Genomic DNA, 23,721 nt, shown 5'->3' on the forward strand with positions numbered 1-23,721 from the left:
CTCAAACCACAGCTAATGAGTTGGTTGGCATTGGTAGAGCACCTTCAGTGACAAAGAGCTCACAAATTTTACTTTGGTATGTAGATAAAGACTGCCAGGGACATTTTCAACCTTATGTAATTCCTTCATTGGGAGAGATATTTTTGCTCAGATGGGAGTTTTGCTGTATTGCCCAGATGAAAAGGTGGCTGCACAGATGTCGCAGATAAGTTATAATCCTTTTATGGGTCTGAGTAAAGATCAAGAGAGACAAATTGAGCCAGTTGTCCCAAAAATAAGAAGAGAGAGACAAGGCTTAAGATATCCAAATTTATAAGAGAGGCCATTGTTCTCGCCGCTGACCCCATAGTCTGGAAATCTCCTGATCCAGTGTGGGTGGAACAATGGCCTTTAAATTCAGAAAAACTTTCAGCAGCACGACAGTTAGTGAGAGAACAATTAAAGGCTGGACATATAGAGTCTTCAAATAGTCCATGGAACATGCCAGTTTTTGTAATAAAAAAAAAAATCGGGGAAATGGAGACTCTTGCAAGATCTAAGAGCAATAAATGCCACTATGTAAGATATGGGAGCCTTACAGCCTGGCCTTCCCTCCCCTGTGGCTGTTCCCCAAGGCTACAATGTTATAGTGATTGATCTTCAAGATTGCTTCTTTACTATTCCCTTAGACCCTCAAGATAAAAAGAGATTTGCCTTTAGTCTTCCCTCAGAAAATTTTAGACAACCTCATCAGAGATTTCAATGGAAGGTTCTTCCCCAGGGTATGAAAAATAGTCCCACATTGTGTCAAAAGTTTGTGGACGCTGCCCTACAAGGTATCAGGGAGAAACATCGGGATGTCTATCTAGTCCACTATATGGATGATATATTGCTAGCACACCCGGATAGGGTTTATTTACAGTAAGTTTTGATTAAATTGCAAGAGACTTTGAATCGCTGGGGCCTAAAGGTGGCCCCTGAAAAAATCCAAGTGAATATGCCTATAACATATGTGAGAAGAATCCTAAATAATGAAACAGTTACTCATGTACCTTTGCAGCTTAGAAAAGATAATTTGGTTACTTTAGATGATTATCAAAAGTTGTTAGGGGATATAAATTGGATTCGGCCCTTTTTAAAGTTGACTACTTCTGATCTTAAGCCTTTCTTTGACATTCTTCAAGGGGATCCAGACCCCACCTCTGCTAGAATGCTGACACCTGCAGCCAGGGAAGCCTTAATGAAGGTAGAAGAAGCTTTAGATAAAAATTATATTAAGAGACTTGATTATAGTATGGCATGGCAATTTATAGTGTTGCCCACAGCTGTGGCCCCTACAGGGGTGCTTTGGCAAGAGGGTCCCCTAGAATGGTTGCATTTACCTGTCACGGCCAAAAAGGTTGTGGCCTGTTATCCAGGACTAGTGGCTACTTTAATAATTAAAGGGAGACATAGAAGCATTGAAATGTTTGGAAAAGAACCATCTGAAATCATAGTGCCTTATAATAAAGAGCAACTAAATGCCCTTCTATCATTAAATGAAGACTGGCCAATTGTCATTGGTAATTATCCAGGACAAATTTTACACCATTTACTTGCTAGTCCTTTATTAAATTTCCTCTCACGACATCCGGTGATATTTCAAGAAAGGTGTCAAGTTTCCCCTATCGAGGGGGCAATGTTGGTGTTTACAGATGGGTCTTCTAATGGAAAGGCTGCTATTGTCACCCAGACTTCAAAAAGGGTTTTAAATACTGGGGAAACATCAGCCCAGAAAGCAGAATTAACAGCCGTGATAGAGGCGTTCAAAGAGTTTTTAGACCAGGCTTTTAATTTATTTTCTGACTCACAGTATGTAGTTAGGTTGTTCCCTCAAATTGAAACGGCTGTTTTACCAGAAAATAAAACCACAATTTTTATATTGTTATCTACCCTTCAACAGCAAATTTGGAAAAGGTCAAAACAATTCTATGTTGGACATATAAGAGCTCATTCTAATTTACCTGGACCCCTCCATACGTTTAACCAAGAGGCAGATTTGCTAACCCGAACCATAGTGGCCAGTGATTTTGAAGATGCTAAAGCCTCACATGCTATGCATCATCAAAATGCAACTGCCCTTCAATACCAGTTCCACATTCCTAGGGAATCTGCACTCGAGATTGTTAGAACATGTCAACTTTGCCCTACTTCAGTTCCCGCTTTGCTTTTTGGGGTAAATCCCCGTGGCTTACTACCTAATGTGCTTTGGCAGATGGATGTAACACATGTTCCTTCTTTTGGAAAACTATCCTTTGTGTATGTTACTGTAGATACCTTCTCCCATGTCATTGTGGCTACTGCCAGAATGGGAGAAGCCTATAAAGATGTAGTTCAACATCTTTTTGCCTGTTTTTCCTATTTAGGAATGCCAAAATCAATTAAGACAGACAATGCTCCAGTTTATACATCTAAGTCCCTTAAAAATTTCTGTGCCCAATTCGGTATATCCCACTCTACAGGAATTCCTTACAATCCCCAGGGACAAGCAATTGTAGAAAGGGCACATCAGACACTTAAAACACAAATTTCTAAATTACAAGAAGGGCAGTTCAAATACAGTTCTCCACACCACGTTTTGCAGCACGCCCTCTTTGTGCTCAATAACCTTAACGCTGATCAAGCCGGTTTAACAGCTATGTTCCGTCACTGGAACCCAGAACAAAAAGATATGAAACCTTTAGTAAAGTGGAAAGACCTCCTTTCCGGACTATGGAAGGGACCTGATCCCTTGCTAACCAGTGGGCGAGGGTATGCTTGTATTTTCCCACAGGGTGCTGACTCGCCAATTTAGATCCCAGACAGACTGATTTGCCATGTCGAAGTCCCCCAGACCTCCGGTTCCCTCGCAGCCTCAGCCACAAAAGAGGAAGAGCACTCCTCTGCCCTCGCCTCGGTCACTCACCCGGGAAGTCCAGCAGACTTGGAAATGACCGGCAACAGAGATCCCGGAGGAACCAATGGCGGATCCACCCACTAAACAGATGTCATGGCTTTGCATGAAAGATGGCGCCCAACCTCCTACTCCTTCACGTCGCAGAAGACCACCAGGACGTCCTGCGTGGACAACTCAACAAGCCTCCATACCCACATGGGGACAAATTAAGTCACTCTGTCATCAAGCACAGGGAATAGCTTCCCTGCAGGGATCTTCAGCCTCTCCCGAAAGGGTTTTTATTGCTATGCTTGCTTTACTGTCTTGTCAGGCAAGTGCTACCTCCTCTACTTCAGAAAAATACTGGGCATATTTCCCTGGTCCCCTGACCTTCCAAGTAGTTACTTGGAACAGCGACCCTATACGGGTCAACACAGACCAGCCTCATCTCTTGGGAGGATCCTATAGTTCTTATGATAAAGATCATTATCCCATCAATTTTAACTATACTTTTAGGGGATTAACAGATGACCTTCCCCTTTGCTTTAACTTCCCCCATAGTCATACAAGTGATCTCATCACTCCCTCTAAGGAGGGACGTGTTGGAGCCTCCAAAACAATTCTGACAGATTCTCCAGCATCAAAATTTTCAGACAATACAGGAGATCGGCTGGTTTGGATATTACAGGCTCATATGCCTGGGGTCCTTGACCCCTATAAATCTTTGTTCCTTAATGCTCCACCAAAATATCCAAATTGTATTGATGTTGCTCCATCAGATGTCATATGGAAAACTATAGACAACCGCCTGGGATACCCAGTATGGAAATCTTGTACTTATAATTCAAACATAGATTATAGAATACCGGGAGGTGGAAATTATTCGGTACAAGACTGGAGCAATCCAAATCCAAGTCAGAATCTAGGAGCTGTCAGTAGGCTTAGCAATTAAAATAATGATTCCCTCCCTTGGCCTTTGGTGCCCAGCAGATGGCATTATAATCAATTTGTTCCCCCCATGTTGTCCTATACAACTAAGGGTAAAACTTTTTGACAGCCAGAAATTTGGAGAGCCCTTGCTGCCACCTCCATTGTTACTTTAACTCGACCAGAAAACAATTCCACCTATTCTGTGCTGGCTTGTTTACCCTCCCCTTAGGTTTTTTTGTTTACTAATGATTCAAAAAGACTTCGTATACAAATGAATCATTCAGGTGGACCAAATATAGTCTACTGTGAACAATGCATGCTTTCATCCTGTTTAACCCCTCAATGTAATATTTGTTCTTTTGTGGTACTGCAACGTCCACCTTATCTTATGGTGCCTGTCAGAGTGAACGCCTATTGGTATGACAATTGTGGTTTAGCCGTTCTGCAACACCTACAAGATTTAATGTGTTCCCAACGGTTTGTAGGACTACTTATTCTAGGGATTTCAGCTTTGATAACAGCAATTACCTCTGTCACTGTGGCAGCGATATCCTTGACTCAACAAGTACATACCACTCAATATGTCAATGATATTTCAAAAAATGTTTCCTTAACTCTAGCTATGCAAGAGATTATAGATAGGAAATTAGAAGTAAAAATAGATGCCCTGGAAGAAGCAGTCATGCATATTGGAACTGAGTTACAGGCTTTAAGGGTAAAGTTAGCGTTATCCTGTCACGCTGATTATCAGTAGATCTGTGTAATGCCCCCCAAAAGTAAATGATATGGATTACAATGGAGAAAAGATTAAAAATCATATTTCGGGTATATGGAATAGCTCCAGCATTACTTTAGATCTTGGAGAGCTTCACGGTCAGATAAAAACATTAGAACATTCCCGCCTGGACTTTATTACTACAGGAGCTGCTAACGATATTTTTCATAACTTTTCTAACTTTATTACTGAAAAAAATATCCTATCAACTATTTTCAGTTATGCAGCTGTAGCAGCACTAGTTTTACTATTCATTATAATCCTTCCTTGCATCATCAGAACTCTCCGGCAGAGCACTCAAAAGCTTGCGACTCAGATCCATCTGGCTGTCTTAAAAAGTAAAAAAAGGGCGAGATGCCGGGAGCCAACACATGAGACCCTACCCCTAAAAAGGCCATAGGGGAGAAAACCTGATGGGCAAGGCGAATCAGGTTTTCAGGGGTTTCGAAAAAGTCAGCTCACGAAACCCTACCCCTAACAAGGCCGTAAGGGAGATAACCTGACAGGCAAGGCGAATCAGGTTTTCAGGGGTTTCGAAAAAGTCAGCTCACGAAACCCTACCCCTAACAAGGCCGTAAGAGAGAAAACCTGACGGGCAAGACGAATCAGGTTTTCAGGGGTTTTTGAAAAGGCTAGCTCACGAGATCCCACCCATGACAAGGTCACGAGGAGAAAGCCTGACAGGCAAGGCAGATCAGGTTTTCAGGGATTTTGAAAAGCTGCCCCCGGCTCTAACCTTAAAGATGATATCTGTCTTTCTGATGCCTGCCTCAATGGACTACTCCCTAATTTCTCTGACACAGACAGGAAGGCCTTCCCCGATCTCTTCCCAAATAAGAATCAATTTAGAACTTTAATCAATAAGTTTCCCAGGTGGTAGTTTTTTATGAGATTATTCAGGGTGAAAGGAGTGTTTTAATTCAAACACCTCTGCTGGTAGTTTTGTTAGCCAAATGCATTTATGCGCTTGGTACTAATATGCATGATTGCTTATAATATCCTAATCATAAAATAGCATGAAGAACCTGATTATATAAAAGCCCTAATAGACATAGAGCCCTTTTAAGGGGTAAAGGAGTCCTATTAGAAAACATAAGAAAATTATTCTATAGGTGGTTATTGGGTTGTGATTTGCTTGCTGTGTTTTGCTTGCTGTATTTTTGCCTTTAATGTGCTAAGGTTGTGTTATAAAAACCATTGTTAATATAGTTAAAGATCTAGACAAATAAGAACTTAGCCCTAGTGTGGTACCAATGAGACGGTTGTTAATTGTCAGTCAGGAGTACTAGGGCAGAAGTTGCCTCACTGAAGCCGCAGAGTCTGTATGGGGTAAACTTCTTAGATAAACGCAACTGACAACTTTTGCACTAAGATTAATTTTTGTATTAACAAGAATATAATTCTACTCTGTACTGTTTCCCTATGACCCTGTTACCTTTCAGTTAAGGTCACCATAAAATCGGAAAATAGGTTTACAATCACTTGACCTGCATAAAATGTTAATAGCCTCAAGGCCAGAAGATCATGTGCTAAAAACTACTATAGAATTAGAAAGCAAAAAAATCCTGCTTTTCCTAAAAATCAAAATGATGTATGCTAATCCTGTGAAATCATGAGTAAACATCTTGTACCTTAAAAACGTTCTGTGAAAGGGTATAAACCCAGTTATCAGAAAGTAAAACACAGACTTGGGCCTATCAAGGCTAGTCTCACGTCTCTTTCTCTCTCGCCAACGCGGTTCATCCTGAGGTACCACCTGGATCATGTCGAGGCTGGACCCCGGCAGCCTCTGAGGCAGGGCCGACCTAGGGGCACAGTGGGCCTCTTGCTCTCCCTGCTGCCCTGAGGCTGCTGGGCCAAAGAGGCCTTGGGCATCGACCCCCTTCCTGGCCTCTTCCCTCTGACCAGGCTGTCCAGGCTCCAGGCCCCTGCAGTGTGGAGAGAGCCCCTGCCAGAAACCTCCCCTTCAATTAGGCCTCAACTGAGGCCTAGGCAACAGGGGAAAGGCGCTAAGGGAATGAGCCTGGGGAGGCATCTGGGCATGCCTGGACACACTTCCCGCAGCCTGCCTCCTTGTGGGGCAGTACCCCCAGAGGCCAGGAACGTCTGGACAAGGCTGGCCTGGGGCAGGGTCCATGCTGGGACCTGCCCCTGGCCTGTGGGGCCTCTGAGCAGAACCGGCCCTCGCCGCTGGAAGACCTCCCCGGATGCCTCCAAAGGCCGGTTTGCAAGCACTCTCGCTGGCTGGCCGCCGCTCCCTCCCCGAGGGAGGCCCGCGTTTCCCATAAGCCACGAACTCTGCTCCCAAGCCTGGGAGAAAAGCGCTTCGGGGTGATCCTCTCTCAGGGCCCTTGTCCCAGAGCCTGGGGGAGAGGTATAGGCTCCACAATCCCAGGCCAAGGCAGAATCAAATGGACACGTCTGTTCTTGCCCCCTGCAACGTCAGAGAACTCGGGTGAGCAAGAGTCTGTCAGGCAGCTCCTGGGCAAGCACAGCAGCAGCACCTGTGTGGGAAGGGGCAGGGCCGACCTAGGGGCACAGTGGGCCTCTTGCTCTCCCTGCTGCCCTGAGGCTGCTGGGCCAAAGAAGCCTTGGACATCGACCCCCTTGCTGGCCTCTTCCCTCTAACCAGGATGTCTGGACTCCAGGCCCTTACAGTGTGGAGAGAGCCCCTGCCAGAAACCTCCCCTGCAAGTAGGCCTCAAATGAGGCCTAGGCACCAGGGTAAAGGCACTAAGGGAATGAGCCTGGGGAGGCGCCTGGGCATGTCGGGACACACTCCCTGCAGCCTGACCCATCGTGGGGCAGTACCCCAGGAGGCCAGGAAGGTCTGGACAAGGCAGGCCTGGAGCAGGGTCCATGCTGGGACCTGCCCCTGGCCTGTGGGGCCACAGAGCAAATCCAGCACTCTGCCGCTAGAAGACGTCCCCGGCCGACACCTGAGGGCATGTTTGCAAGCACTATACCCGAGGAAAGCCCACGTTTCCCGCAAGCCGCGCACTCTGCTTCCAAGCACGGGAGAAATATGATTAGTGGTGGTCCTCTCTCAGGGCCCTTGCCCCTGAGCCGGGGGCCAGCTAGGGGCTTCACACTCCCAGGCCAAGGCAGAACCACATGCACACGTCTTTTCCTGCCCCCTGCACCGTCAGAGAGCTTGGGTGAGCCAGAGTCTGTCAGGCAGCTCCTGGGCAAGCCCAGCAGCAGCGCCTGCCTGTGAAGGGGCAGGGCCGACCTAGGGGCACAGTGGGCCACTTGTTCCCCCTGCTGCCCTGAGGCTGCTGGGCCAAAGAGGCCTTGAGCATAGACCCTCTTGCTGGCCTCTTCCCTCTGACCAGGCGATCTGTGCTCCAGACCCTTGCAGTGTGGAGAAAGCCCCTGCCAGAAACCTCCCCACCAAGTAGGCCTCAAATGAGGCCTAGGCACCAGGGAAAAGGCGCTAACGGAATGAGCCTGGGGAGGTGCATGGGCATGTCTGGACACACTCCCTGCGACCTGCTCCTTCGTGGGGCAGTACCTCCGGAGGCCAGGAAGGACTGGGCAAGGCTGGCCTGCGTCAGGGTCCATGTTGGGACCTACCCGTGGCCTGTGGGTCCTCTGAGCAGGACCAACACTCTGCTGCTGGACGACCTCCCCGGCTGCATCCAAAGGCCAGTTTGCAAGCACTCTTGCCAGCTGGCCGCCGCTCCCTCCCCGACGGAGGCCCGTGTTTTCCGCAAGCCGCGCATTCTGATCCCAAGCCCGGGAGAACTGCGCTTGGGTGGTCCTCACTCAGGGCCTTGTTCCTGAGCCTGGGGGTCAGCGAGTGGCTCCAAACTCCCAGGCCATGTCAGAGCCACATGCACACGAGTCTTACTGCCCTCTGAACCATCAGACAACTCGGGTGAGCCAGAGTCTGTCAGGCATCTACTGGGCAAGCCCAGCAGCAGTGCCTGTGTGTGAACGGGCAGGGCCGACCTAGGGGTGCAGTGGGCCACTTGCTCTCCCTGCTGCCATGAGGCTGCTGAGCCAAAGATGCCTTGAGCATAGACCCCCTTGCTATCCTCTTCATCTGACCAGGCCGTCCGGGCTCCAGACAATTGTAGTGTGGAGAGAGCCCCTGCCGGAAAACACCCCTCAAAGTAGACCTCAAATGAGGCATAGGAACCATGGGAAAGGCGCTAAGGGAATGAGACTGGGGAGGTGCCTGGGCATGTCTGGACACATCTCCGCAGTCTGCCACTTCTTGGGGCAGTACCCCCGGAGGCCAGGAAGGTCGGTGCAAGGCTGGCCTGGGGCAAGGTCCATGCTGGGACCTGCCCGTGGCCTGTGGGGCCTCCGAGCAGAACCAGCATTCTGCCGCTGGAAGACCTCCCCGGGTGCCTCCGAAGGCCGGTTTGCAAGATCTCTTCCCGAGGGAGACCCGTGTTTCCGGCAAGCCACGCACTCTGCACTCAAGCCCAGGACAATAGCGCATAGGGGTGGTCCTCTCTCAGGTGCTTACCCCAGACCCTGGGGGACAGCTAGGGGCTCCACACACCCAGGTCAAGGCAGAACCACATGCACACATCTCTTCCTGCCCCCTGCACCGTCAGAGAGCTCGGGTGAGCCAGAGTCTGTCAGGCAGCTCCTGGGCAAGCCCAGGATCAGCGTCTGTGTGCGATGGGGCAGGGCCGACCTAGTGGCACTGTGGGCCACTTGCTCACCCTGCGGCCCTGAGACTGCTGGAACAAAGAGGCCTTGGGAATTGACCCCCTTGCTGGCCTCTTCCCTCTGACAAGTCCGTCCGGGCTCCAGTCCCTTGCAGTGTGGAGAGAGCCCCTGCCAGAGACCTCCCTTCCAAGTAGGCCTCAAATGAGGCCTAGGCACCAGGGGAAAGGCACTCAGGGAGTGAGCCTGGGGAGGCGCCTGGGCATGTCTGGACACACTCGCTGCAGCATGCTCCTTCGTGGGGCAGTACCCCCGGAGTCCAGGAAGGTCTGGTCAAGGCTGGCCTCTGGCAGGGTCCATGCTGGGACCTGGCCCTAGCCTGTGGGGACTCTGAGAAGAACCAGCATTCTGCCGCTGGAAGACCTACCAGGCTGATTCTAAAGGCCAGTTGCAAGCACTCTCGCTGGCTGGCCACCTCTCCCTCACCAAGGGAGGCCCGTGTTTCCAGCAAGCTGCGCACTCTGCAAACAAGCCTGGGAGAAAAGCACTTCAGGGTGTTGCTCTCTCAGGCCTTTGCCCCTGAGCCTGGGGGACAGCTAGGGGATCCACACACCCAGGCCAAGGCAAAACCACATGCCCACGTCTCTTCCAGCACTCTGCACCATCATAGAGCTCTGGTGAGCCACAGTCTGTCAGACAGCTCCTGGGCAAGCCCAGCAGCAGCACCTGTGTGTGAAGGGGCAGGGCTGACCAAGGGGCACAGTGGGCCACTTGCTCTCCCTGCTGCCCTGAGGCTGCTGGGCCAAAGATGCCTTGAGCATAGACCCCCTTGCTGGCCTCGTCCCGCTGACCAGGCAATCCGTGCTCCAGACCCTTGAATTGTGGAGAGAGCCCCTGCCAGAAACCTCCCCTCCAAGTAGGCCTCAAATGAGGCCTAGGCACCAGGGAAAAGGCGCTCAGGGGATGAGCCTGGGGAGGTGCTTGGGTATGTCTGGAAACACTCCCCGCAGCCTGCCCCTTCGTGGGGCAGTACCCCCAGAGGCCAGGAAGGTCTGGGCAAGGCTGGACTGGGGCAGGGTCCATGCTGGGACCTGCCCCTGTCCTTTGGGTAATCTGAGCAAAACCAAAACTCTGCCGCTAGAAGACCTCCCCGGCTGCCTCCAAAGGCCTGTTTGCAAGCACTCTCACCGGCTGGCCGCCTCGCCGTCACTGAGGGAGGCCCGCGTTTCCCGCAAGCCGCGCACTCTGCTCCCAAGGCTGGGAGAAAAGCACTTCAGAGTGTGCCTCTCTCAGGCCTTTGCCCCTGAGCCTGAGGAACAGCTAGGGGCTCCAACACCCAGGCCAAGGCAGAACCACATGCCCACGTCTCTTGCGACCCTCTGCACCGTCAGAGAGCTCGGGTGAGCCACAGTCTGTCAGGCAGCTCCTGGGCAAGCCCAACAGCAGCACCTATGTGTGAAGGGGCAGGGCCGACCTAGGGGCATATTGGGCCACTTGCTCTCCCTGCTGCCCTGAGGCTGTGGCCAAAGAGGCCTTGGGCATCGACCCCCTTTGTGGCCTCTTCCCTCTGACCAGGCCGTCCGGGCTCCAGGCCCTTGCAGTGTGGAGAGAGACCCTGCCAGAAACCTCACCTCCAAGTAGGCCTCAAATGAGGCCTAGGCACCAGGGGAAAGGTGCTCAGGGAGTGAGCCTGGGGAGATGCCTTGGTATGCCTGGACACACTCCCCACAGCCTGCCCCTTCATGGGGCAGTACCCCCGGAGGCCAGGAAGGTCTGGGCAAGGCTGGCCTGGGGCAGGGTCAAAGCTGGAACCTGACCCTGGCCTGTGGGACCTCTGAGCAGAGCTAGCACTCTGCCGCTGGAAGACCTCCCCAGGTGCCTCCAAAGGCCGGTTTGCAAGATCTCTTCCCAAGGGAGACCCACATATCTGGCAAGCCACGCACTCTGTACCCAAGTCCAAGACAATAGCGCATCGGGGTGGTCCTCTCTCAGGCCCTTGCCACAGACCCTGGGGGACAGCTAGGGCCTCCACACACCAGGTCAAGGCAGAACCATATGCACACATCTCTTCCTGCCCCCTGCACCGTCAGAGAGCTTAGGTGAGACAGAGTCTGTCAGGCAGCTCCTGGGCAGGCACAGCAGGAGCGCCTGTGTGTGATTGGGCTGGGCCAACCTAGCGGCATGGTGGGCCACGTGCTCACCCTGCTGCCCTGAGGCTGCTGGGCCAAAGAGGCCTTGGGCATCGCACCCATTGCTGGCCTCTTCCCTCTGACCAGGCCTTCCTGGCTCAAGTCCCTTGCAGTGTGGAGAGAGCCCCTGCCAGAGACCTCCCCTCCACGAAGCCCTCAAATGAGGCCTAGGCACCAGGGGAAAGGCGCTCAGGGAGTGAGCGCTGCACCTGGAGAGGCGCCTGTGCATGTCTGGACACACTCCCTGCAGTGTGCTCCTTCATGGGGCAGTAGCCCCGGAGGCCAGGAAGGTCTGGGCAAGGCTGGCCTGGGGCAGAGTCCTTGCTGGGACCTGCCACTAGCCTCTGGGGCCTCTGAGAAGAACCAGCATTCTGCCGCTGGAAGACCTCCCAGGCTGCCTCCAAAGGCCGGTTGCAAGCACTCTCGCCGGCTGGCCACCTCTCCCTCACTGAGGGAGGCCCACGTTTCCCGCAATCCACGCACTCTGTACCCAAGCCGTGGAGAAAAGCATTTCGGGGTGTTCCTCCCTTAGGCCTTTGCCCCTGATCCTGGGGGACAGCTAGGGGATCCACACACACAGGCCAAGGCAGAACCACATGCACACATCTTTTCCGGCCCTCTGTACCGTCGGCTGAGCTAGAGTTTGTCAGGCAGCTCCTGGGCAAGGCCAGCAGCAGCGCCTGTCTGTGAAGGGGCATGACCGGCCTAGGGGCTCAGTGGGCCACTTTCTCTCACTGCTGCACTGAGGTTGTTGGGCCAAAAAGGCCCTGGGCAAAGACCCCCTTGCTGGCCTCTTCCCGCTAACCAGGCAATCCGTGCTCCAGCCCCTTGCAGTGTGGAGAGAGCCCCTGCCAGAAACCTCCCTGCCAAGTAGGCCTCAAATGAGGCCTAGGCACCAGGGGAAAGACGCTAATGGAAAGAGCCTGGGGAGGCGCCTGAGCATGTCTGGACACACTCCCCGCGACCTGCCCCTTCGTGGGGCAGTACCCCCGGAGGCCAGGAAGGTCTGGGAAAGGCTACCCTGGTTCAGGGTCCATGCTGGGACCTGCCCCTGGCCTTTGGGTCCTCTGAGTAGAACCAACACTCTGCAGCTGGAAAACCTCCCCGGCTGCCTCCAAAGGCCTGTTTGCAAGCACTCTCACCGGCTGGCCGCCTCGCCCTCACTGAGGGAGACCCGCATATCCTGCAAGCCGCGCACTCTGCTCCCAAGTCAAGGAGAATAGCAGTTCGGGGTTTTCTTCTCTCAGGCCTTTGCCCCTGAGCCTGGGGGACAACTAGGGCCTCCACACACACAGGCCAAGGCAGAACCACATGCACACGTCTTTTCCTGCCCTTTGCACCGTCAGAGAGCTCGGGTGAGCCAGAGTCTGTCAGGCAGCTCCTGGGCAAGCCCAGAAGCAGCGCCTGTGTGTGATGTGGCAGGGCCGACCTAGGGGCACTGAAGGCCACTTGCTCACCCTGCTGCCCTGAAGCTGCTGGGACAAAGAGGCCTTGGGCATCGAACCCCTTGCTGGCCTCTTCCCTCTGACCAGGCCGTCCGGCTCCAGTCCCTTTCAGTGTGCAGAGAGGCCCTGCCAGAATCCGCCCCTCCAAGTAGGCCTCAAATGAGGCATAGGAACCATGGGCAAGCCGCTCAGGGAATGAGCCTGGGGAGGTCCCTGGGCATGTCTGGACACACTACCCGTCGCCTGCCCCTTCGTGAAGCAGTATCCCCGGAGGCCAGGAAGGTCTGGTCAAGGCTGGCCTGGGGCAGGGTCGGTGCTGGGATCTGCCCCTGGCCTGTGGGGCTTCTGAGCAGAACCAGCAGTGTGCCCCTGGAAGACCTCACTGGCAGCCTCCAAAGGCTGGTTTGCAAGCACTCTCGGTGGCTAGGCACCTCTCCCTCACCTAGGAACACCCGTGATTTACGCAAGCCACACACTTTGCTCCCAAGCCCAGGAGAAAAGCGCTTTGGTTGTCCATTCTAAGGGCCTTGCCCCTGAGCCTGGGGGACAGCTAGGGGCTCCAAACTCCCAGGCCAAGGCAGAGCCACATGCACACGAGTCTTCCTGCCCCCTGCATTTTCAGAGAGCTCAGGTGAGCCAGAGTCGGTTAGGCAGCACCTGGGCAAGCCCAGCAGCAGCGCCTGAGTGTGAAGGGGCAGGGGCGACCTAGGGGCACAGTGGGCCAAACCTCCCCTCCAAGTAGGCCTCAAATGAGGCCTAGGAATCATGGGAAAGGCGCTAAGTGAATGAGAATGGGGAGGCCCCTGGGCAAGTCTGGACACACTCCCTGCCACCTGCCCCTTCGTGGGGCAGTACCCAAGAGGCCAGGAAGGTCTGTTCAAGGCTGGCCTGGGGCAGGGTCCTTGCTGGGACCTGCCCCTGGCATGTGGGGCCTCTGAGCAGAACCAGCACTGTGCCGTTGGAAGACCTCACCAGCAGCCCCCAAAGGCCGGTTTGCAAGCACCTCCCAGGCTGGCCGCCTCTCCCTCACCGAGGGAAGCCCGCGTTTCCCACAAGCCGCGCACTCTGCTCCCAAGCCTGGGAGAAAAGTGCTTCGGGGTGTTCCTCTCTCAGTCCTTTGCCCCTGAGCCTGGGAGACAGCTAGGGGCTCCACACACCCAGGCCAATGCGGAGCCACATGCACACGTATTATATTGCCCCCTGCTCCGTCAGAGAGCTTGCGTGAGCCAGAGTATGTCAGGCAGCTCCTGGGAAAGCCCAGCAGCAGCGCCTGTGTGTGATGGGGCAGGGCTGACCAAGGGGCACTGAAGGCCGCTTGCTCACCCTGCTGCCCTGAGACTGCTGGGAAAAATAGTTCTTGGGCATCGACCCCCTTGCTGGCCTTTTCCCTCTGACCAGGCCGTCCGTGCTCCAGACCCTTGCAGTGTGGAGAGAGGTCCTGCCAGAAACCTCCCCTACAAGTACCCTCAAATGAGGCCTAGGAACCATGGGAAAGGCGCTCAGGGATTGAACCTGGGGAGGTGCCTGGGCATGCCTGGACACACACCCCGCCGCCTGCCCCTTCGTGAGGCAGTACCCACGGAGTCCAGGAAGGTCAGGTCAAGGCTGGCCTGGGGCAGGGTCCGAGCTGGGACCTGCCACGGTCCTGTGGGGTCTCTGAGCAGAACCAGCACTGTGCCAATGGAAGACCTCGCCGGCAGCCTCCAAAGGCCGGTTTGCAAGCACTCTCGCCGGCTGGCCACCTCTCCCTCACCGAGGGAGGCCCGCGATTCCCGCAAGCCACGCACTCTACTCACAAGCCCAGGAGAAAAGCGCTTGGGTGGTCCCGTCTCAGGGCCTTGCCCCTGAGCCTGGGGGACAGCGAGTGGCTACACAAACCCAGGCCAAGGCACAACCACATGCACACGAGTCTTCCTGCCCCCTGAACTGTCAGAGAGCTCGGGTGAGCCAGAGTCTGTCAGGCAGCTCCTGGGCAAGACCAGCAGGAGCGCCTGTGTGTGAAGGGGCAGGGCTGGCCTAGGGGCAAAGTGGGCCACTTGCTCTTCCTGCTGCCCTCAGGCTGCTGGGCCGAAGAGGCCATGGACAACGACCCCCGTGCAGGCCTCTTCCCTCTGACCAGGCCGTCCGGGATCCAGTCCCTTGCACTGTGAAGAGAGCCCCTGCCAGAAACCTCCCCTCCAAGTAGGCCTCAAACGAGGCCTAGGAACCTGGGAAAAGGCGCTCAGGGAATGAGCCTGGGGAGGAGCCTGGGCATGTCTGGACACACTCCCCGCAGCGTTCTCCTTCGTGGGGCAGTACCCCCGGAGGCCAGGAAGGTCTGGTCAAGGCTGGCCTGGGTCAGGGTCCAGGCTGGGACCTGCCCCTGGCCTTTGGGTCCTCTGAGTAGAACCAACACTCTGCAGCTGGAAGACCTCCCCGGCTGTCTCCAAAGGCCTGTTTGCAAGCACTCTCGCCGGCTGGCCACCTCGCATTCACTGAGGGAGGCCGGCGTATCCCGCAAGCCGCGCACTCTGCTCCCAAGCCTGGGAGAAAAGCACTTCTGAGTGTTCTTCTCTCAGGCCTTTGCCCCTGAGCCTGGGGGACAGCTAGGGGCTCCACACACCAAGACCAAGGCAGAACCACATGCCCACGTCTCTTCCGGCCCTCTGCACCGTCAGAGAGCTCAGGTGATCCAGAGTATGTCAGGCAGCTCATGGGAAAAACCCAGCAGCAGCCCCTGTGTGTGAAGGGGCAGGGCCAACCTTGGGGCACAGTGGCCACTTGCTCTTCCTGCTGCCCTGAGGCTGCTGGGCCAAAGAGGCCTTGGGGATCAAACCCCTTGCTGGCCTCTTCCCTCTGACCAGACCGTCCGGGCTCCAGTCCCCTGCAGTGTGGAGAGAGGCCCTGCCAGAAACCTCCCCTCCTAGTAGGACTCAAATGAGGTCTAGGAATCATGGGAAGGCGCTAATGGATTGAGACTGGGGAGAGGACTGGGCATGTCTGATCACACTCCCTGCCACCTGCCCCTTCGTGGGGCAGTACCCCCGGAGGACAGGAAGGTCTGGTCAAGGCTGGCCTGGGGCAGGGTCCTTGCTGGGACCTGCCCCTGGCCTGTTGGGGCTCTGAGCAGAACCAGCATTGTGCCGTTGGAGAACCTCACCCGCAGATTCCAAATGCCGGTTTGCAAGCACTCTCGCCACCTGGCCTCTTCTCCCTCACTGAGGGAGGCCCGCGTTTCCCGCAAGCCGCGCACTCTGCTTCCAAGCCAAGGAGAATAGCAGTTCGGGGTGTTCCTCTCTCAGGCGTTTGCCCCTGAGCCTGGGAGACAACTAGGGTATCCACACACCCAGGCCAATGCAGAACCACATGCACACGTCTCTTCCGGCCCTCTGCACCGTCAGAGAGCTCGAGTGAGGCACAGTCTGTTAGGCAGCTCCTGGGCAAGCCCAGCAGCAGTGCCTGTGTGTGAAGGGGCAGGGCCGACCAAGGGGCACATTGGGCCACTTGCTCATCCTGCTGCCATGACGCTGCTGGGCCAAAGAGGCCTTGGGCATCGTCCCCCTTGCTGGCCTCTTTCCTCTGACCAAGCCCTCTGGGCTCCAGGCCCTTGCAGTGTGGAGATAGCCCATGCCAGAAACCTCCCCTCCAAGTAGGCCTCAAATGAGGCCTAGGCACCAGGGAAAAAACGCTAATGGAATGAGCCTGGGAAGGTGCCTGAGCATGACTGGACACACCTCCGCAGCCTGCTCCTTCGTGGGGCAGTACCCTCGGAGGCCAGGACGGTCTGGGCAAGGCTCTCCTGGGGCAGGGTCCATGCTGGAACCTGCGCGTGTCCTGTGGGGCCCCAGAGAAAATCCAGCACTCTGCCGCTAGAAGACCTCCCTGGCTGCCTCCAAAGGCCAGTTTGCAAGCACTCTCCCCGAGGGAGGCCCGCGATTCCCGCAAGCTGAGCACACTGCTCCCAAGCCCGGGAGAAAAGCGCTTCGGGGTGGTCCTCTCTCAGGGCCCTTGCCCCTGAGCCTGGGAGCCAGCTAGGGGCTCCACACTCCCAGGCCAAGGCAGAACCACATGCACACGTCTTTTCCTGCCCTTTGCACCGTCAGAGAGCTCGGGTGAGCCAGAGTCTGTCAGGCAGCTCCTGGGCAAGCCCAGAAGCAGCGCCTGTGTGTGATGTGGCAGGGCCGACCTAGGGGCACTGAAGGCCACTTGCTCACCCTGCTGCCCTGAGACTGCTGGGAAAAATAGTTCTTGGGCATCGACCCCCTTGCTGGCCTTTTCCCTCTGACCAGGCCGTCCGTGCTCCAGACCCTTGCAGTGTGGAGAGAGGTCCTGCCAGAAACCTCCCCTACAAGTACCCTCAAATGAGGCCTGGGAACCATGGGAAAGGCGCTCAGGGATTGAACCTGGGGAGGTGCCTGGGCATGCCTGGACACACACCCCGCCGCCTGCCCCTTCGTGAGGCAGTACCCACGGAGTCCAGGAAGGTCAGGTCAAGGCTGGCCTGGGGCAGGGTCCGAGCTGGGACCTGCCACGGTCCTGTGGGATCTCTGAGCAGAACCAGCACTGTGCCAATGGAAGACCTCGCCGGCAGCCTCCAAAGGCCGGTTTGCAAGCACTCTCGCCGGCTGGCCACCTCTCCCTCACCGAGGGAGGCCCGCGATTCCCGCAAGCCACGCACTCTACTCACAACTCCAGGAGAAAAGCGCTTGGGTGGTCCCGTCTCAGGGCCTTGCCCCTGAGCCTGGGGGACAGCGAGTGGCTACACAAACCCAGGCCAAGGCACAACCACATGCACACGAGTCTTCCTGCCCCCTGAACTGTCAGAGAGCTCGGGTGAGCCAGAGTCTGTCAGGCAGCTCCTGGGCAAGACCAGCAGGAGCGCCTGTGTGTGAAGGGGCAGGGCTGGCCTAGGGGCAAAGTGGGCCACTTGCTCTTCCTGCTGCCCTCAGGCTGCTGGGCCGAAGAGGCCATGGACAACGACCCCCGTGCAGGCCTCTTCCCTCTGACCAGGCCGTCCGGGATCCAGTCCCTTGCACTGTGAAGAGAGCCCCTGCCAGAAACCTCCCCTCCAAGTAGGCCTCAAACGAGGCCTAGGAACCTGGGAAAAGGCGCTCAGGGAATGAGCCTGGGGAGGAGCCTGGGCATGTCTGGACACACTCCCCGCAGCGTTCTCCTTCGTGGGGCAGTACCCCCGGAGGCCAGGAAGGTCTGGTCAAGGCTGGCCTGGGTCAGGGTCCAGGCTGGGACCTGCCCCTGGCCTTTGGGTCCTCTGAGTAGAACCAACACTCTGCAGCTGGAAGACCTCCCCGGCTGTCTCCAAAGGCCTGTTTGCAAGCACTCTCGCCGGCTGGCCACCTCGCATTCACTGAGGGAGGCCGGCGTATCCCGCAAGCCGCGCACTCTGCTCCCAAGCCTGGGAGAAAAGCACTTCTGAGTGTTCTTCTCTCAGGCCTTTGCCCCTGAGCCTGGGGGACAGCTAGGGGCTCCACACACCAAGACCAAGGCAGAACCACATGCCCACGTCTCTTCCGGCCCTCTGCACCGTCAGAGAGCTCAGGTGATCCAGAGTATGTCAGGCAGCTCATGGGAAAAACCCAGCAGCAGCCCCTGTGTGTGAAGGGGCAGGGCCAACCTTGGGGCACAGTGGCCACTTGCTCTTCCTGCTGCCCTGAGGCTGCTGGGCCAAAGAGGCCTTGGGGATCAAACCCCTTGCTGGCCTCTTCCCTCTGACCAGACCGTCCGGGCTCCAGTCCCCTGCAGTGTGGAGAGAGGCCCTGCCAGAAACCTCCCCTCCTAGTAGGACTCAAATGAGGTCTAGGAATCATGGGAAGGCGCTAATGGATTGAGACTGGGGAGAGGACTGGGCATGTCTGATCACACTCCCTGCCACCTGCCCCTTCGTGGGGCAGTACCCCCGGAGGACAGGAAGGTCTGGTCAAGGCTGGCCTGGGGCAGGGTCCTTGCTGGGACCTGCCCCTGGCCTGTTGGGGCTCTGAGCAGAACCAGCATTGTGCCGTTGGAGAACCTCACCCGCAGATTCCAAATGCCGGTTTGCAAGCACTCTCGCCACCTGGCCTCTTCTCCCTCACCGAGGGAGGCCCGCGTTTCCCGCAAGCCGCGCACTCTGCTTCCAAGCCAAGGAGAATAGCAGTTCGGGGTGTTCCTCTCTCAGGCGTTTGCCCCTGAGCCTGGGAGACAACTAGGGTATCCACACACCCAGGCCAATGCAGAACCACATGCACACGTCTCTTCCGGCCCTCTGCACCGTCAGAGAGCTCGAGTGAGGCACAGTCTGTTAGGCAGCTCCTGGGCAAGCCCAGCAGCAGTGCCTGTGTGTGAAGGGGCAGGGCCGACCAAGGGGCACATTGGGCCACTTGCTCATCCTGCTGCCATGACGCTGCTGGGCCAAAGAGGCCTTGGGCATCGTCCCCCTTGCTGGCCTCTTTCCTCTGACCAAGCCCTCTGGGCTCCAGGCCCTTGCAGTGTGGAGATAGCCCATGCCAGAAACCTCCCCTCCAAGTAGGCCTCAAATGAGGCCTAGGCACCAGGGAAAAAACGCTAATGGAATGAGCCTGGGAAGGTGCCTGAGCATGACTGGACACACCTCCGCAGCCTGCTCCTTCGTGGGGCAGTACCCTCGGAGGCCAGGACGGTCTGGGCAAGGCTCTCCTGGGGCAGGGTCCATGCTGGAACCTGCGCGTGTCCTGTGGGGCCCCAGAGCAAATCCAGCACTCTGCCGCTAGAAGACCTCCCTGGCTGCCTCCAAAGGCCAGTTTGCAAGCACTCTCCCCGAGGGAGGCCCGCGATTCCCGCAAGCTGAGCACACTGCTCCCAAGCCCGGGAGAAAAGCGCTTCGGGGTGGTCCTCTCTCAGGGCCCTTGCCCCTGAGCCTGGGAGCCAGCTAGGGGCTCCACACTCCCAGGCCAAGGCAGAACCACATGCACACGTCTTTTCCTGCCCTTTGCACCGTCAGAGAGCTCGGGTGAGCCAGAGTCTGTCAGGCAGCTCCTGGGCAAGCCCAGAAGCAGCGCCTGTGTGTGATGTGGCAGGGCCGACCTAGGGGCACTGAAGGCCACTTGCTCACCCTGCTGCCCTGAAGCTGCTGGGACAAAGAGGCCTTGGGCACCGAACCCCTTGCTGGCCTCTTCCCTCTGACCAGGCCGTCCGGCTCCAGTCCCTTTCAGTGTGCAGAGAGGCCCTGCCAGAATCCGCCCCTCCAAGTAGGCCTCAAATGAGGCATAGGAACCATGGGCAAGCCGCTCAGGGAATGAGCCTGGGGAGGTCCCTGGGCATGTCTGGACACACTACCCGTCGCCTGCCCCTTCGTGAAGCAGTATCCCCGGAGGCCAGGAAGGTCTGGTCAAGGCTGGCCTGGGGCAGGGTCGGTGCTGGGATCTGCCCCTGGCCTGTGGGGCTTCTGAGCAGAACCAGCAGTGTGCCCCTGGAAGACCTCACTGGCAGCCTCCAAAGGCTGGTTTGCAAGCACTCTCGGTGGCTAGGCACCTCTCCCTCACCTAGGAACACCCGTGATTTACGCAAGCCACACACTTTGCTCCCAAGCCCAGGAGAAAAGCGCTTTGGTTGTCCATTCTAAGGGCCTTGCCCCTGAGCCTGGGGGACAGCTAGGGGCTCCAAACTCCCAGGCCAAGGCAGAGCCACATGCACACGAGTCTTCCTGCCCCCTGCATTTTCAGAGAGCTCAGGTGAGCCAGAGTCGGTTAGGCAGCACCTGGGCAAGCCCAGCAGCAGCGCCTGAGTGTGAAGGGGCAGGGGCGACCTAGGGGCACAGTGGGCCAAACCTCCCCTCCAAGTAGGCCTCAAATGAGGCCTAGGAATCATGGGAAAGGCGCTAAGTGAATGAGAATGGGGAGGCCCCTGGGCAAGTCTGGACACACTCCCTGCCACCTGCCCCTTCGTGGGGCAGTACCCAAGAGGCCAGGAAGGTCTGTTCAAGGCTGGCCTGGGGCAGGGTCCTTGCTGGGACCTGCCCCTGGCATGTGGGGCCTCTGAGCAGAACCAGCACTGTGCCGTTGGAAGACCTCACCAGCAGCCCCCAAAGGCCGGTTTGCAAGCACCTCCCAGGCTGGCCGCCTCTCCCTCACCGAGGGAAGCCCGCGTTTCCCACAAGCCGCGCACTCTGCTCCCAAGCCTGGGAGAAAAGTGCTTCGGGGTGTTCCTCTCTCAGTCCTTTGCCCCTGAGCCTGGGAGACAGCTAGGGGCTCCACACACCCAGGCCAATGCGGAGCCACATGCACACGTATTATATTGCCCCCTGCTCCGTCAGAGAGCTTGCGTGAGCCAGAGTATGTCAGGCAGCTCCTGGGAAAGCCCAGCAGCAGCGCCTGTGTGTGATGGGGCAGGGCTGACCAAGGGGCACTGAAGGCCGCTTGCTCACCCTGCTGCCCTGAGACTGCTGGGAAAAATAGTTCTTGGGCATCGACCCCCTTGCTGGCCTTTTCCCTCTGACCAGGCCGTCCGTGCTCCAGACCCTTGCAGTGTGGAGAGAGGTCCTGCCAGAAACCTCCCCTACAAGTACCCTCAAATGAGGCCTAGGAACCATGGGAAAGGCGCTCAGGGATTGAACCTGGGGAGGTGCCTGGGCATGCCTGGACACACACCCCGCCGCCTGCCCCTTCGTGAGGCAGTACCCACGGAGTCCAGGAAGGTCAGGTCAAGGCTGGCCTGGGGCAGGGTCCGAGCTGGGACCTGCCACGGTCCTGTGGGGTCTCTGAGCAGAACCAGCACTGTGCCAATGGAAGACCTCGCCGGCAGCCTCCAAAGGCCGGTTTGCAAGCACTCTCGCCGGCTGGCCACCTCTCCCTCACCGAGGGAGGCCCGCGATTCCCGCAAGCCACGCACTCTACTCACAAGCCCAGGAGAAAAGCGCTTGGGTGGTCCCGTCTCAGGGCCTTGCCCCTGAGCCTGGGGGACAGCGAGTGGCTACACAAACCCAGGCCAAGGCACAACCACATGCACACGAGTCTTCCTGCCCCCTGAACTGTCAGAGAGCTCGGGTGAGCCAGAGTCTGTCAGGCAGCTCCTGGGCAAGACCAGCAGGAGCGCCTGTGTGTGAAGGGGCAGGGCTGGCCTAGGGGCAAAGTGGGCCACTTGCTCTTCCTGCTGCCCTCAGGCTGCTGGGCCGAAGAGGCCATGGACAACGACCCCCGTGCAGGCCTCTTCCCTCTGACCAGGCCGTCCGGGATCCAGTCCCTTGCACTGTGAAGAGAGCCCCTGCCAGAAACCTCCCCTCCAAGTAGGCCTCAAACGAGGCCTAGGAACCTGGGAAAAGGCGCTCAGGGAATGAGCCTGGGGAGGAGCCTGGGCATGTCTGGACACACTCCCCGCAGCGTTCTCCTTCGTGGGGCAGTACCCCCGGAGGCCAGGAAGGTCTGGTCAAGGCTGGCCTGGGTCAGGGTCCAGGCTGGGACCTGCCCCTGGCCTTTGGGTCCTCTGAGTAGAACCAACACTCTGCAGCTGGAAGACCTCCCCGGCTGTCTCCAAAGGCCTGTTTGCAAGCACTCTCGCCGGCTGGCCACCTCGCATTCACTGAGGGAGGCCGGCGTATCCCGCAAGCCGCGCACTCTGCTCCCAAGCCTGGGAGAAAAGCACTTCTGAGTGTTCTTCTCTCAGGCCTTTGCCCCTGAGCCTGGGGGACAGCTAGGGGCTCCACACACCAAGACCAAGGCAGAACCACATGCCCACGTCTCTTCCGGCCCTCTGCACCGTCAGAGAGCTCAGGTGATCCAGAGTATGTCAGGCAGCTCATGGGAAAAACCCAGCAGCAGCCCCTGTGTGTGAAGGGGCAGGGCCAACCTTGGGGCACAGTGGCCACTTGCTCTTCCTGCTGCCCTGAGGCTGCTGGGCCAAAGAGGCCTTGGGGATCAAACCCCTTGCTGGCCTCTTCCCTCTGACCAGACCGTCCGGGCTCCAGTCCCCTGCAGTGTGGAGAGAGGCCCTGCCAGAAACCTCCCCTCCTAGTAGGACTCAAATGAGGTCTAGGAATCATGGGAAGGCGCTAATGGATTGAGACTGGGGAGAGGACTGGGCATGTCTGATCACACTCCCTGCCACCTGCCCCTTCGTGGGGCAGTACCCCCGGAGGACAGGAAGGTCTGGTCAAGGCTGGCCTGGGGCAGGGTCCTTGCTGGGACCTGCCCCTGGCCTGTTGGGGCTCTGAGCAGAACCAGCATTGTGCCGTTGGAGAACCTCACCCGCAGATTCCAAATGCCGGTTTGCAAGCACTCTCGCCACCTGGCCTCTTCTCCCTCACCGAGGGAGGCCCGCGTTTCCCGCAAGCCGCGCACTCTGCTTCCAAGCCAAGGAGAATAGCAGTTCGGGGTGTTCCTCTCTCAGGCGTTTGCCCCTGAGCCTGGGAGACAACTAGGGTATCCACACACCCAGGCCAATGCAGAACCACATGCACACGTCTCTTCCGGCCCTCTGCACCGTCAGAGAGCTCGAGTGAGGCACAGTCTGTTAGGCAGCTCCTGGGCAAGCCCAGCAGCAGTGCCTGTGTGTGAAGGGGCAGGGCCGACCAAGGGGCACATTGGGCCACTTGCTCATCCTGCTGCCATGACGCTGCTGGGCCAAAGAGGCCTTGGGCATCGTCCCCCTTGCTGGCCTCTTTCCTCTGACCAAGCCCTCTGGGCTCCAGGCCCTTGCAGTGTGGAGATAGCCCATGCCAGAAACCTCCCCTCCAAGTAGGCCTCAAATGAGGCCTAGGCACCAGGGAAAAAACGCTAATGGAATGAGCCTGGGAAGGTGCCTGAGCATGACTGGACACACCTCCGCAGCCTGCTCCTTCGTGGGGCAGTACCCTCGGAGGCCAGGACGGTCTGGGCAAGGCTCTCCTGGGGCAGGGTCCATGCTGGAACCTGCGCGTGT

The 23,721-nt window shown here is 56.9% G+C and overlaps 1 pseudogene; it reads left to right on the forward strand.

Annotated features, from left to right (window-relative positions):
• The first annotated feature begins 1,546 nt into the window (after positions 1 to 1,546).
• Positions 1,547 to 5,179, forward strand: LOC136155269 (uncharacterized; annotated as a pseudogene).
• The last annotated feature ends 18,542 nt before the right edge of the window (positions 5,180 to 23,721 follow it).

This window comes from Muntiacus reevesi, unplaced genomic scaffold (assembly GCF_963930625.1).
Source record: "Muntiacus reevesi unplaced genomic scaffold, mMunRee1.1 SCAFFOLD_121, whole genome shotgun sequence".
NCBI lineage: Eukaryota > Metazoa > Chordata > Mammalia > Artiodactyla > Cervidae > Muntiacus > Muntiacus reevesi.